This window comes from Protobothrops mucrosquamatus, unplaced genomic scaffold, assembly GCF_001527695.2.
Source record: "Protobothrops mucrosquamatus isolate PMUCROS unplaced genomic scaffold, P.Mucros_1.0 scaffold1933, whole genome shotgun sequence".
NCBI classification, from domain to species: Eukaryota; Metazoa; Chordata; class Lepidosauria; order Squamata; family Viperidae; genus Protobothrops; species Protobothrops mucrosquamatus.
The window spans coordinates 800-8534 of record NW_015388054.1 but is presented as its reverse complement, the minus strand read 5'-3'; positions in this window follow the sequence as shown (position 1 = coordinate 8534).

Below are 7735 nucleotides of genomic sequence, written 5' to 3'. Positions count from 1 at the left end.
CCAGCCACCCTTGTTCCCCCTAAAACCCCCCCCCAACCTCCCTCATTCCCCCTAAAAAATTTTTAAAACACCCCTTTAAAAATCGTCTCAATTTAACATTTTTCAATTCCCTATTTGTAGCCGCCCGGCTGCCCTCTTCAGGGTGACCCGCTCTCTCCTCCAACTGAGGGGAGGGGGGATCCCCTGGAGGGGAGGGCCGAGGATTTTGCACAATATCTGCATGACAAAGTCGCTCGGATCCGAGAAGGCTTGGACTCCGACTGGTTGGCCCAGGGAGAGGAGACGGAAGCAGGTCTTGAGAAAATACCAGTTTTAGAATGTTATGGCTTAGTTCTTCACTCAACAAATCTTAGAACAGAAAAAATTTACTTTGTGAGTGCTCTCACAAAATGGCAACAATGGTTGGATAGGCTATTCGCAGGACATCTGTAAACATACTTCCCAGCTCTTAGCCAAATTCTAGGATACTCTCTACTACCTAAGCTTAATTTTCTTTTTTTATCCTCTACAAAGGTAGATGCATTTAGAAACACAGCATTTACCATCTTATAAATACATTTTTAATGAATTCCTCTAATGCTTATTTGGACTCCAAAGGCATTTTTGTAAATAGGATGAGCCTAGAGACTAGTGCTTTGGACTGTAAAATGCCACATTCTATTAATTCTTAAAAAAATAAATGGTAATCCTTTTTAAGAATTTAAAATGGAATAGAAAACCCGGCAGACACCAAAGAAGTTGTCTGCAGGCAAGGTGTATCCAATGGCACCACATTTCCTAGGCCTAAAATATATAATTTATATTCTAAACATATCTGGATTCTTTTTGTTTTATAAATTAAATGCTGATTGAATGTAATGGTTGCAAAGAGCAAATTAGGGGGCAGCAGAGCATACAGTCTCATGGAGAGAAGGTAAATTGTTACTAAATCATGTAATATAATTCTTCCTGGAAATTAATATTGACCTTTGCTAGTACAGGTAGTCCTTGAATTACGATTATTTGTTTAGGCACTTTTCAAAGTTACGGCGATGTTAAACAAATGGTAATTATGTCTGGTCCCCAAAGTTATAGCCATTGCAGCATTTATGTGGTCATGTGATCAAAATTTAGACACTCGGCAGCCTGCCCTCAGTTACAACTACGGGGGAGCTTCAACTTTCTCATATGCCTATCCCCATTTCTGCCATTTGACCCCCACTGGCCTGCACACCACTGCCCCTAGGTGACTTTTGTCATCTTCTTGCTTCTGCTGTTGATGAGAACCTGGCACTTCTCAAAGCAGCAGCTGATGGTGTGAGGCCTTCTTCCTGAGGCCACGCCTGGCAGTTTCCTCAAGAGACCTAGGGGAGAAGGCCTTGTGTAGTCAGCAGCTGCCTCGTCAAGGGTCAAGGCTGGGCATGTCTCATTAGCAGTGGGAACAAGATAGCAAAGGTCAGCTTGGCGCAGTGCAGCATAGGATGGCAGCCCCCCCCCTCAGTGCAGGATGACAAAGGCAGCTCCAGCTGTGCTGCTGTGCTGGACCAGGATAGGCTGGAAGCTTCCAGGGTAGCTGAGGCTTCATGATGTACCACTGAGCCAGGTCAACTGTGGCTTCCAGGAGTTGTGACCCTGGCTTCACCCCATTGGGGCAGGACTGGGAGTGGTTCCTGGAGTGACTGTGCTGCAGCTCAGAGGTTTTTAGAAGCCCCTCAGTCATGGCATGCCACGAAGCTCTGGTTCTGGGGCTGCTTGCCACCCCATAAGGCAGGATGAAGGATGGACAAAAGGCCAGAGATGGGAGGGAACAGGTGGTTGGAAGGAGTTGAAGGGAAGGTAGTCCCTTACCTTGGAAGAAAAAAAGGAGGGACCAAATTGGGAATGGCTCAGATTGGGATGGACCCTTGGCTAATGACTAGTGATATTCGATTAATGATGACAATGGAGAGTGCCAGAACTGCTGTCATTAAGCGATAAAGTAACATGATATCAATATTTACAATCACATTGCCTAGTGGTTCCAGTCCCAACTGCTGTCATATCTCAGGAACTCAGGAACTTATAACTTAGGATTTCCAGTCCCAATTGTTATCATAAATCAAGGATTATCCGCAACACATTTTATACAATTTTTTGCTGCATTATTTCCCACTTTTAAGATCTTATTTTAATTTCTAGATAGTGTGACTTCAAATTTTAAATCACTATAGTATTTTTTCCTTCTTTCTTTTATTTAAGCAAAGATGAGCACAAGCATATAGAGCAAAATATTGGAAGAGAGCTTTTTTTTTTTAACCACATGTGCACAAAGCTTTCTTGCAAATAAGAAAACAATTACCGTGCACAAATAATTCTTGGCCTTTGACTACAGCTGTTTTAAATCATTTTATTAACCTGCGAAGACTTTGCATAAAAGCCTCAAGCAATTATTTATAGTGCAGCGTATAGCATGCTTAAACATGTAAATATATAAATATTCTGTAAATGAGAGAGAATAAGAATATCCTGTTCGGTTATTCACCTTCACAGAGCTCTGTACAGAAAAGAAGGTGGCCACATGGCCACAAAGTTTTATTTAACAATAATTTCATTTTAAAATATATGACCAATTAATAATTTAAACCAATACTATGCGGCATTTGCACATACCAGATCTACAGAAATATATGAGACAGAGCCAGTTTGCTGTAGTGGTTAAGGCACCAGGCTAGAAACAGTAGACCATGAATTCTAGTCCCACCTTGGACAAAAAGCCAGAGGAATGACTTTAAGCCAGTCACTTTTTCTCAGCTGTAGGAAGAACGCAATGGCAAACTACTGAAAAACATGGCCGAGAAAGTATGAGACTCTACATGTGCTATTAGGCAGAGTGCCAGCCCAATGAAGTAGACCAGATAACAAAACCAACTATAACCATATATTATTGAATTAGGCTATAGTGGCAGAATCTTGCAATTCTGGATGTGTTTTACTTTCCCTCCCTCATATTTCATTGAGTCAGCCCGAGTCCCTTAACATTATCTCTTTTCCTAGAGCTAATGCTTCTGCACTTGTTTCTTCAACGGTTTCCAAATGTTTCTTTCAAGGCCATATCCATGATTCTCTACAGTGAGGGACAAGTTAGGGATAATAATAATAATAATAATAATAAATTTAATTTATATGCCGCCCTTCTCCCAACGGGACTCAGGGCGGCGCACAACATATTTAAAACAAAACATAAATACATTCCCCCCCGATAAAACCGAATTAAATCAAATTTTAAAGTTGTGTCTCTGTCAAATTGTTAAAAGATAAACCCCAAATAAAATCCTCCCTAGGTCANCTCCCTAGGTCAGGTCCGCTTGCTGGAAGAGCCATGTCTTGAGGGCGCGACGGAAAGCAAGAAGATCCGGAATCATCCGGATCTCGGGGGGTAGTTCGTTCCAGAGGGTAGGGGCACCCACAGAGAAGGCCCTCCCCCTGGGGGTCGCCAGCCGACATTGCTTGGCCGACGGCACCCTGAGGAGGCCCACTCTGTGGGATGCTGCTGTTACATCATCTTCCCAGCTTATGTAAATGTATCCTTGTCTGAGCTTCTTGATCTCACCTCTGGATTTGTAACTGAAAAACAAGGATGCTAATGCCAGGTGATTTCAACACTCTGGCTCAGGGGATGGAATTGTTCTAGATCAGACATGTCAAACTCGCGATGTCACGTGACGTTGTGCAACATATCGGGATGGTTTTGCCACTGCCAGCAATGGGGTGGGCGCGGCTTCTGGATGACACGTCCGGCCCGCGGGCTGGCAGTTTGACACCCCTGTTCTAGATCATCAGAACCCAACATGTAAGGAACATCATTCATTACAGCTACATTACCCTCTTAGCAGTTGACACATGATGGAGAAGTGGGGGGATAGATATGACACCTAGTTCTCCAGCACGGAAATATCACCTTTTAGTAACTATGAGATTGATCAAAGTTATGCCTTTGCAGCGGGAATGGAATAATTAAATTGATCTATCCCAGGAATAGACTCAAATATGTTCCAGAGAGAAATAAGGGAATTTCTTAGCAACTTGGAAAGCAATTCTATTGAGAAATTGCTCAACCTCTGGAAAAAACGATGTGATGATAGCTCTTTAAAAGATTGTTCTTGTAGATTATATAGATAAGTTCATATATTTTTCTAAGTGGTATTTTTGGAACTATTTGGCCACTGGCACTGAGAGAGTGTGTCTCACCTAAAAACCAGCTGGCCTGTTAGACTAGAACTAAGATTTTCCTGTTCCTAGTCTGACACTTTAACTATCTGGCCAAATCAGGTTATATATACATACAGAAGTAAAAGTGGAATTGAAAAAGAGGTAGGGATTAAAAAAATATTACAAGAATTAAGTGATTAAGTGAAAGGTGTTCAAAAAAAGCTCTATAGTTAATCATTAATATTATATAATATTGTTCATTTATGTACCAGGTTTTTTAATGGGTTCCACTGAGTGGTGCACAACTTTTGTAAATGCATAACCTTTCAAACATTATGTCTATGGAGATTCTCAGTCATCTAGTCATGGGTGTCCCAAAGGTGCTTTTTCCAAAGGCAACTTCAACTTTCTCTGCTTTTTCTTGAAGACATTTCGCTTCTCATCCAAGAAGCTTCTTCAGTTCTTCATCTCAGAGCTGAAGAAGCTTCTTGGATGAGAAGTGAAATGTCTTCAAGGAAAAACAAAGAAAGCCGTCTTTTGAAAAAGCACTTTTGGGATTTCAAACATCACAACTTTCCTGCAGAAGGAATGAACCATCTACTTCTACCTGAACGCAAGTGTGAAACATGTCTTTGACTCAGGAATCCACATCTTTTATGGATCAAGGCAAAAGACCTATCTAGTCCATCATTCTGTATCACTTAGTGGCCAACTACAATAGAAGCTTCAGAAACTTTATAAGGAAAGTAACTGATTTATGTTGCTTCTTGGCATCTGGTGTTTAATTACACTACTTATGATTCAAGAAGTAGTATGTTACCAAGAAAACTGCACAGAATGAAGCACAATTCAAAGGCGTATATAGCCATCAAGGTTAGCAGCCACTCCCAGCTCCGTCTTCCACAAATCTGCCTAGGATTTTTACAAAACCATACAAATTTGTGGCCATCATTCTGTCATATCTGAAGGAAGCAAATTTCATAGTAACTATTCATTGTGTGCCTTTTAGTACCCACCCTGAATATTCTCACATTTAGTTCCGATATATGATCCCCATTGTTAGCAGGGGGGAAAAAAACCTGTATTTTTTTAATTAGAAATTTTAATGTATTGTAATACACAAAACAAACAAGAAGATAGAAAACATGAGATAGAGAAACAAGAAAGAAATTGAAAAAAATATATAGAATTGTGCTTTCTGTCCTTTCTGTTGAACCTTCACACTTTCTCATTTTTAATTCCAGAAAAACTTTTTCATGCTTTAGCTCTGTTATCTGCCCTTTCACTTGTATAAACTAAAAATATCAAATGCTGTGATTTTTCTCTTTGTAGGGAAGCTCAATATAGTCCCTCAATTTTCTCTATTGCATTTTTCCATGCCATTTCCAGCACTATTTTTTAAAAAAAATTTAGAAGAGAAAAGCATCCAATATGCTTTAGGGTCTTTAAAAGTCTCTAAATTAGCATGGATTGTTAACAAATGAGGTTTTATAAAGTAATATTATACTACTGATAAATTAACTATTAGTGCATTGTTGGAATGCATGAATCAAAGCTAGAAAGCAAAAATAGCAGTAATAGGTGACAACAGCAGAGTGCTATATTTGTATACTGAAATATAATTTCTTCTGAATTTCACAGTGCCGATTTATGAGTATTGCAGTTTATTTCTTTGAGACAAGGGGAAATCTAAATAAAACCTTATGAGAAAACCACTATACCTGGCAATACAATTTTCTTTACTGATGTGAAATATGATTGAGAGTGACTAACATATTAACAAGATTGCAAACAAATGGTATCATATATCACAATTTTTAATGAATGTATTGTCAGAGATATCAAGCTAATCTGGAACAAGCTTGATTGATCTGGAATTTTACTAGCTTCCTATTTTGCACTATTTAGATTCTTGTTCCCATGTTTCTATTAACTATTTGTGGATAAGCCCATCTGCAGATAAGCCATCTTTGGAATTTTTAACCAAAATACCATGAAAAATGCACTATCAGCATATAAAGCAACCCTTAAAATTTTGGTATATTTCAAATTTTCAAAAATTGCTTATCTGTAGATGGCACATTTTTACGATATTTTGATTACAAACTTGAATAATGGCTTATCCACAGTGGGATTATCAATGAACATATATGAGAAATACAGGTACTTTAAAACTATATATACTGTATATGTGTTAAATTTGGATTGCTAACAAAGATTAAAGATTTCTTCTTCCCATATTTGGGCCGACCTGGTGCATCATAAAAAAACACTCAGAGAGCACCAAAGACTCTGCACCTTGTGTGCCAATTGCAACTTTCCTAGACCAGGGATCACTTCTCAGAGTCACTCATTCCCCGATCACTTGTGTGGACTACTTCAAGGACTACCTGGAGGTGCCCTTGAACAATATCTGGAAGGTATAGTTGGTACAGAATGCAGCAGCCTAAGCAGCGATAAATTTGGTGGAAACTGCGCTGATTATCAGTCAACTTCTGAATGTGATTCAAAATGCCTATTGTCAGATTTAAGGGCCTTCATGGCTCCTTGGTATTTATATTTGTTGGTGTTTATGTCTTTGATTTTTAAAACATTTATACGTATTTGGGGTTTTCTGGTGTGTCTCTATGTGTATGTATATTGTTAGTTATCTAGAACCTGCATTAATAGGCTTCACATACAATAAATAAATAAAAAACAAATCAACTAATATGTACATCAGAGTACATAGGAGGGACACTGTAACGGAGAGCAGCTGGCCCTTTGAAGAACACGCCAGTCAGATGTACCTCAAGGGAGTCACCTTACCTGTGAACCCTAAGAGGGGAAAAAAATGGGTACCATCAAGCTTGTGACAGGGTGTGTCGTTGGACGGGTGACCTCAGGCAAGGTGAAATATTACTTAGAATTGTGTTAGGAGGTTATTTTGTATTTAAAATGTCTGTTGTGTGAGGGGAAACATATCTTGGTATCTTTCATAAAATTGATTTTTTTAAAAAAAAAATTCAATCTTGACTGGTTGCCTTTTCGCACTTAGCTGGGCTGAGGTACAGACTCCCAACTTTTCTGTTTGGTTTCCTTTCTCTATTTAGACAGATCTCACTTCCATCCTCTGCTGATCTCCCAGAAGGCTGGCGTGGAGGAATAAATCAGTTTATAATGAAGGGGATGAGGGAGGAAGCAAGGCTACCCATAGGTGTGGTTATCTCAGAAGCGAAAGATCTGAGAGGAAGGACTGGTTCTACCCTGAGGGGACTGTAATTTTTGTATCATATATGCATTGCATGGAAACCTCAGCTTACAGCAGTGATGGCGAACCTTTTAGAGACCGAGTGCCCAAACTGCAACCTAAAACCCACTTATGCATTGTCGGGTGCCGGGTGGGTGTGGCCCATTGGGTGGGCGTGGCCCATTGGGTGGGCGTGCCCATTGGGTGGGCGTGGCTGCGGTGGTAACAGCAGACCTGGTGGGACTAAAAAGTTCAATCAATCAATTCCAACGTTGCAAGATCTTTTTTTCCCGCGAGAAGTTGAAATTGACTGATTGATTGAAACTTTTTTTTTGTATA